Genomic DNA, 8,704 nt, shown 5'->3' on the forward strand with positions numbered 1-8,704 from the left:
CAGAACTTCTGAAAGACTAGGAAGAAATATTTGTTCAAAGGGAAAATACTGTCTGAATATCAACTGCAATTCTGTTAAAATAAAAATCACTATGAATCTAGCTATATATAGTCCAGCTTTTTCCAAAAAGTTTCATGCTGATTTGCTTTTTTTATTAGAATATTCTCCTGATTAGAACTGAAATTTAATTATAGCTAAGTTGGGCATGGCCTGTAATCCCCCGTAAATTTATAAATTTTATTAATATATTTTAACGTATAGTTATTTATACTTTAAATAGAATTTACGAATTTATGTAATAAATATATAATCGACGTTTATTTATTTTATTTAATTACATTTTAAGCATTTTAGCGGTTTATGAAATCAAAAATAATTTTAGAATTTTTATGTTGAAAATAATTGAATTACGAAAACACGTTCGATCGAATTTGGAAAACAATTCTAACCTTTTTGGATTCAAACAACCTAAATCCTACTCCTAGCCCAATTAGGTAAAGCCCAAACCAATAAACCCATAACCCTTTTCTCCTATTCAACTTCACGTGAAACAAAACAAAACAAAAAACTCCAACTCTCAAACCCTTCCTCCTCTTTCACGTAAAAAAGAAACCCAGCCTCCCTCTCATGGTTTCTTTCGCACGCCACCACCACCTTCGGGAACAACCACCTTGTTGCCACCACTTCTGTTGCCGCGCCGCCCAGCCGCCGGCCACCAATCTCTCCCCTCTCCTTCGCGAGCACCAACGTCCTTCCTTCTCCCTCTCTCGCGTTGCTGCAGACGTTGCTTCTTCCCTCTCTCACGTCGCTGCAGACGCGCCAGCCAGGCACCACGACGGACCACCGTCGCCTATCACCTTTGTTGGGTAACTCCTCCTCCCTTCTCTTCTCCTTCGTCCCTCCTTTACCTTTTCGTTTTATTTGCCCCTCCTCACTCTTGTTTCTGTTTGTTGCGGCAGCCACCGCCACCGCGCGCACCACCAGGCATGACCACCGCCCAGCCGCGTCACTCCTCGTCAACCATGCCGCCGTCGTGCCCCTGTCCGCCGACCAGCACACTCGCCCTCCTCTTTTTGGTTAATTCCTAAAACCTTAAATTAATTTATATTTTAATTATATTTTATTAATTTAAATTTATGTTTCTTGAATTAAATTATTAATCTTTATAGTTAAATTATAATTTTCAGATTTGATATTGATATTGTAAATTAATTAATTTTAGTTTTGGATGATTAATATGTAAGTTAAGGTTTTAAATTACTTTAGTGATTTAATTCGTGTTTGTTGAATATAAATTACAAGTTATTATGATTAAAGTATACTTTCATATTTTATATTATGTTTAAGTAACAAATTTAATTTCCAAATTTATTAATTTGGTTAAATAAGTATTTTAAACTATTAAAGCATGAATTTTTAAGGTTTTATTATGTTTAAAATCACAATAGAATGATTATACCTATTAAAGTTATTATTTTTATGATCTTAAGGATGTTGAATATATTTTGAGCAAGTTTTGAACTATTTTATATTGCTGGAAATTTAAAAAGGAACGTTTGTTGGAGTTTATGGTAATTAGGGATCGTTAGGGAATTAATCACTATTTTAGGAAGTTAATTAATTAAGTTTCGATATTGGGGAATGTTCTAAATATGTTTAGGATGTGTTTAGAGTATGTTAGTGTTGCTGTAAATTATTAGGAATTGATTTGGGTACGTTTCTTGATTATTTTAGGCGGAGAATTCTCTTTAGGCGACTTTCGAAAGTGTTAAAGTGGCCTATCAGTTTGTTTACACAAGGTACGTACATACCTGTGTGCTTGGAATGTGTGCTAATTGATGAAACCATGTTGAATCTTGTTGTTGAACTTGGTTATGTTGATATTATTGTTGAACTTGGTGATGTTGATATTATGGACGAACTGGGTTATATTGAATGTGCATGTTTAATACTGTTGGACAAACTTATTGAACTTATTTTGCACTATAAGAACAGTAACATGTTAGTATGGATGTTTGATACAAACATGTTGGTTGGGAACACTAGATTATTCTATATGATTGGGTTGGATCAATTGGTTGTTGTTCCCTTTCTATCTTTTCACTACTTTATAAGGGCGGAGGACCTTGTTTAGTAAGTTGAAACTTTATGCCCATATACAGGGTTGCTCATGGTTAAAGGAAAGGTTGGTTAAGTTGGAATGAGTCTTGATTGATGCTTTTATGATCACTTACTTAATTCCAAGATAAAAACAGTTGTGAACAAATGTGAATTGTCTGTCTTATGTAATGGTTGAGTCATAACGGAATCTCAATTTGTAAATCATGTAAAGTGAAACTGAATAGCAATAGCTTTAGACTGTGCACGTCTGAAGTGACGGACAAACAGGAGTTGGGGTTCATGGTGGTAGCCCATGGCCTTTAATTCGGACCGGATTGATCACCGTGTCCTATTTTTATTTAAACGTTCCTCGATATCGCAGGTCACTGAGGTTACGGAGTCGCGCCCGTACCTCGTCTTCCTTAGTGAAGACTTCTGGATGGTCAACTCGGTCCATTGTCTATTTCAACTAGAATAATATTATTGCTAAAAGTCTAGCCTAGTCTAGTCTGGTCAAGTATGGTCGTCAAACTATCATGTTTTGTCTGCCCTTGTTTGTGTTCATTAGTATCATGTTAGGGTTGTTCGTTTAATAGAATCATGTTAGGATTATTATTGATTTAGTATGTAGTACTCAGCTTTGCTGATTACGTGCTTTTGCTTGTGCATGTTGATCATGGCTATGCCTTATTGATCCTGTGATGACCCAATCTTTGGTGAGCAGTCTCTAAGGATCAATAAGCATTGTCCATCTGCAGGTTTGAAGATGTTGCATCATTGGGATCGGGAATAGAGAGCTTGTATTTAGTTTTGATTTACTAAGTTGACTTGGGTTTGCTTAATTGGACTTTAAACTTGTCATACTATTTATATTTCCTTATTTTCGTTGGTTGATTTTTGGGACTAAACCTGTAATCGATTATTTATAAACCTAAAGTTAGTTTTATGTTTTCCGCTGCAAAATTCTGAATAAGCCGTTACGTTTTCACACGGGCGATAATGCCTTGATAATTCTCCACGTTTATATTAAAAGGTTATTTTAGAAAATTGAGAATTGTCGGGGTGTTACAAAGTGGTATCTAGAAGCTAAGGTTTTACTTTAACAATTTTTTTTAGGCGCCTAACTATCTAGTTATTTAAAATGAATTTCTTAAAAATCGAGCTTCTACGCATTATAGTGTTCAAAAAATTGGTACTTTTTTTTGGGGGGCCGATTTCCTTTTATCTTGTTTGAAAGTATATAATATTTCTTATTTAAGTTCGGAATTAACTTATTTATTCGAAACTTTTCGTTTATGTGAATTAAGTACGTTTTTCTTTATTTTCGAAATTAAATTAAATATATTCGAAAAAAATAAAATAAAAATCTTATTCCTTAAGTATATTTATTCGTTTAATATTTATTCGTTTAATAAATATTTATTCGTTTATTATTTATTCGTTTAATAAAAATTTCTTATTAATTATTCGTAAAAAAAAAAAAAAAAAAAAAAATTATTTTATCTATTCGTTTATTATTAATTCGTTTAATAAACTTTTTTCTTACTAATCGTTCTTGTTTTATTCTTTAAATTCTTCAATGTTTGACCTATTATGATTTATTATGAGAGATGGGTAATATAGGAAAGGGCATATAGGATAGAATTATATGTGCATTAGTAGTTAATTGCTAGCATAAGAAGTTAATTGCTATGTGCATGTGTTAAATGTTTAAGTGTTGCATGTAAATGTGCATAGAAATTGTTTGATTCCACAAAACTTATTGTTTTATTGAATTCTGATTATGCTTTGGTTGGGAAATCGTTAGTAAGATCTTAAGTTGTTTGTTTCATGAATAAAACGCTTCTTTCCAAGTACACCAACATAGGATCCTTCGAGAAGATCGACGAATACTGAGGATCTAGATTTCACTTCACAAATTTCCAAGGAAAGAACAAATAGACAAGATGCCTTAAACATTTGAAGTTGTAATAGTTAGTTTGTTCTTAAATGTTTTGGAGAATAAGTAGCAAAGCTACAACAGTTTAAAGTTAAAGCAATAAGAGTTTGAGTTATTCTTTATTCTTTTAAGGATGTATTAAACCTTTATAGAATTAGCAATAAAAGTTAAAGCATTCGTTTCCAATGTGAGAATTCCATAATTCGCCAACAATAGTTTATGTTTATGTCATAGAACTTTTAATTTTATTTTGAGGACAGGTGTGTTGTGGATATTTAGGATTGTTATTAACATTCTTTTGGGAAATAGAGTTAGATCATTGATTATCCAAAGGATCAAGAGTTTATTTTGGGCACGCAAAGAGAATGTTTTCTTCTTTATTCTACCTTATTATTCGCGATGATTGAAGTTATTCCTTGTTTCTCAGCTGAATGTTCTGCATGCAAATATCATTCGTAGATGATTGTTCATTTTATGTGAATTTTGGATGTTGGTGTGATATTACATTGCTAGAGGATAATATAAGTAAAGTTTTGAACCTGAATTAGAGTATATTAATCTCAGGTCGCGTTCTAGGATGACCAACAGTAATGACATAGATGCTGTTATTCGCCTCTTGGCGGAAAAGCTGACCCTACGTTTTTAGAAAACCGGGTTGGAGAGTTTGAGAAATCGTTTGGGGTTGTGAACTGTCCTGAGAATATGAGAGGGGGTCAAGTTGTCATGTATTTGAAAGATGATGCCGATTTATGGTGGAGAGAGAATAGAGTTAGGCTTAGCGCTGCTGAGAGATTCAATTAGGATTCAATTGTTACTGCCTTAAGGGAAAGTTTTACCCTACCTTTTATGAGAAAGCAAAAGTTTAGGAATTCATAAACCTTAGTATGAGGAGCACGACCATAGCTGAATACGATGCAGACTTATAGCATGACCACCTTAGGATTAAATGGGGAAACCTTTATGTCTTTAGATATTGTGTATGGGAAAGCTGCTCATATTTATGGCCTGTAGTCCAAAAGGGACAAGAAAAATGTTGTTGGGGAGAAAATAAAAGAGTTTAATGCTGGGGAAAACCAAAGGAATTTCAAGAGGAATATGAATGAGAATATCAATGGGAATGGAAATAGAAATAGAAACTTTCAAGGAAGGAACAAGCAGGGTCACAACAATAAGAACCAATATGAGAGAGTGTATCACTGTAAGATGTGCAATAACAACCATCCTGGTAGGAATTGTAAGGGAGAATTAATGAACTGTAACTATTGTCAGAAAAAGGGGCATAGGAAGTATGAGTGCGTTACTAAGCAGAAAAGGGAACAAAATGGTAATGAAGTGGTAACCAGGTGAAGTCGGGATTTAACCAGTCCAGAAATTAGAGTTCGAAGCCTATAGGGTCGCAAGACAGCCAAGGAAACCTCCATAAGTCTGCTAATTAGAATAACAACCATAACAAAGCCCCGGGTAAACTGTTTGTGATAAGTCGAAATGAAGCTGAACGACCTGTTGACTTAGTTTCTGTTACTTTTCTATTAACTCCGTGCTAGTTAGAAAGTTATTTGATCCGGGGAAAGCTTATTCTTTTGTTTCGTCATCTCGTATTAAGAGTCTGAAGTTAGTAGATTTTGAGGTGATTGATTTACCTGTTAGTATACCTACTGGTATAACCTTAAGGTGTACCAAGTTATTTAAGAACTTTCCTTTGAAGATAAAAGATTGCGTTTTCTTTTTGACTTGATAGAGTTTAATGAGAAACCTAGATGTAATTCTGGGAATGGACTGGCCAAGTTTTTGCAAGGCTAAGGTAGATTGTGAAATTCCGAAAGTAAGTTTAAGGAACCCTATGGGAAGGTTGACCTCATGTGGATGTTTTGAGAAGTCCAAGAACCTTAGTTATTTCTGTAATGCAAGTGAGGAAATTGATGAATAGAGAGTGTGAACGATTTTTCTGTAGTGTGTTAGAGGTGAGTAAAGAAGTTGGAGTTAAAATCGAGGATGTTGCCATTGTGAGTGGATTCATTGATGTGTTTCCGAGTGAAATTGCAAGTATGTTACCAGCTAGAGCATTTGAGTTCACTATAGAGTTAAATCCTGAAACGACACCTACAAATGATCTAATTAGGACACAATTGCAAGAGTTGTTTCGTTAAGGAGTATGTTAGGCCTAGTGCGTCACCGTGAGGAGCTCATGTGTTGTTTATTAAGGAGAAGGATAAGAGTATGGAATTATGCATCGAATTTAGGGAGCTAAACACCATCAAGAACAAGTATCATTTGCCTAGAATAGATGACATATTGGATCAATGAATTGGGCGAGTGTGTTCTCGAAGACTGATTTGTGTTTGAAATATCACCAATTGAGGATAGCTGATAAGGGACTAAGACATCATTAGGACTCGTTATTGTCATTATAGGTTTAGAATAATGTCTTTTGGGTTAACCAATGCACCTACCATAATTATGGATTTGATGAATAAGATTTTCTACGAATTCCGAATTAAGTTCGTTATTATGTTATTGATGATATCCCGATTTGTTCAAGGAATGAGAAAGAGCATGACAAACACTTGAGAATTACTTGGAGACGCTTAGAAAGAATCTAGTTTTATTAAATGAAGTATACAAATCTTGAAGTCATATGTGTATAAGTGACACCGACGGAAAAGTGAAGGACTAAATTGATTGAGAGCTATGTTACGTAAGGGAATAAATTTAAAAGAAAATTTGAGTGGTCCAGGATCGTTAGAAATCATTTGTTGTCTTGAAAAGATGGTAATGTATGAATTGGTGAAAGTGCTAAGAGTTAAGCCCAAGAGTTATACATCCATGAAAGCCGTAATGAGGATCACTAGAAAGAGAAAGCTGAGTAGAAGGAGTTTCTGTAGATCCTACTAAGAATCAAGTTGTGAGTGAGTGACCAACTCCAAAGGAACGTGTCTGATATCTGAAGTTTCCTAGGCCTAGCTGACTATTATAGGGAGTTTGTGAAAGATTTTCGAACAAAGAAAAACCAATGACCAACTTGTTGAAAAAGGAATCGAAATTCAAGTGGAGTGAGAAATGTGAAGAAGCTTTCCAGATTTTAAAGGAATGTTTGACCTCCGCACCTATCGTCACGACAATTGAAACCTTATGAAATCAATTACCCTACCCTTGATCTAGAGTTAGTTGTTATTGTGTTCACTTTGAATGATTTGGAGACATTATCTTTATGAGGCAACATTTGAGATCCTCACCATAAAAGTCTGAAGCTTTGGCAAAAAGGTCTAGTGAATCTTGGGGGCGACATTGAAAATGAGTACTGCTTTCCACCTGCGATCGATGGACAAACTGAGATTACTAACGGAAAATATGTTGAGAGCCTGTGTTATTGACTTTAAGGGTAATTGGGAAGACCATCTAGATTCGATGGAATTTCTTGCAACAATAGTTACTATGTGAGCTTTAAGATAACACCTATTGAGGCATTGTGTGGAAAGAAGTGTAGAAATCCCACTTGCTACGATTTTAGTGGAAATATAGCATTGGGGAAATGATTCGATAAATAGAAATATCCAAAGTTATTCCCTGAGATGAGTTACGAGGGCGTAACTCGTTTTCTTTAAGGGGGTAGAATGCGATAGAAATTCGCGCTTTTTACCTATTTTTATGATATTTTTATGCATTTTTATGCTTATTTTAGCAAATTATGCACGTTGATGCAAGTAATTAGATTCTCTGCATAAGAAAAGCGTGTTGATGAGTAACACAAACAACTTTAAGTTGGCAAAAGAGTGCATAAGAGTGGCACACGTACTTCTTTAGTATGAATAAGTTGAAAACTTTTGAAAAAGGTGTGAATTTCCGTGTCAAGTTTCGGGACGAAACTTCTTTTAAGAGGGGTAGATTGTAATCCCCCGTAAATTTATAAATTTTATTAATATATTTTAACGTATAGTTATTTATACTTTAAATAGAATTTACGAATTTATGTAATAAATATATAATCGACGTTTATTTATTTTATTTAATTACATTTTAAGCATTTTAGCGGTTTATGAAATCAAAAATAATTTTAGAATTTTTATGTTGAAAATAATTGAATTACGAAAACACGTTCGATCGAATTTGGAAAACAATTCTAACCTTTTTGGATTCAAACAACCTAAATCCTACTCCTAGCCCAATTAGGTAAAGCCCAAACCAATAAACCCATAACCCTTTTCTCCTATTCAACTTCACGTGAAACAAAACAAAACAAAAAACTCCAACTCTCAAACCCTTCCTCCTCTTTCACGTAAAAAAGAAACCCAGCCTCCCTCTCATGGTTTCTTTCGCACGCCACCACCACCTTCGGGAACAACCACCTTGTTGCCACCACTTCTGTTGCCGCGCCGCCCAGCCGCCGGCCACCAATCTCTCCCCTCTCCTTCGCGAGCACCAACGTCCTTCCTTCTCCCTCTCTCGCGTTGCTGCAGACGTTGCTTCTTCCCTCTCTCACGTCGCTGCAGACGCGCCAGCCAGGCACCACGACGGACCACCGTCGCCTATCACCTTTGTTGGGTAACTCCTCCTCCCTTCTCTTCTCCTTCGTCCCTCCTTTACCTTTTCGTTTTATTTGCCCCTCCTCACTCTTGTTTCTGTTTGTTGCGGCAGCCACCGCCACCGCGCGCACCACCAGGCATGACC

This window comes from Spinacia oleracea, chromosome 3 (genome assembly GCF_020520425.1).
Source record: "Spinacia oleracea cultivar Varoflay chromosome 3, BTI_SOV_V1, whole genome shotgun sequence".
Classification (NCBI taxonomy): domain Eukaryota; kingdom Viridiplantae; phylum Streptophyta; class Magnoliopsida; order Caryophyllales; family Amaranthaceae; genus Spinacia; species Spinacia oleracea.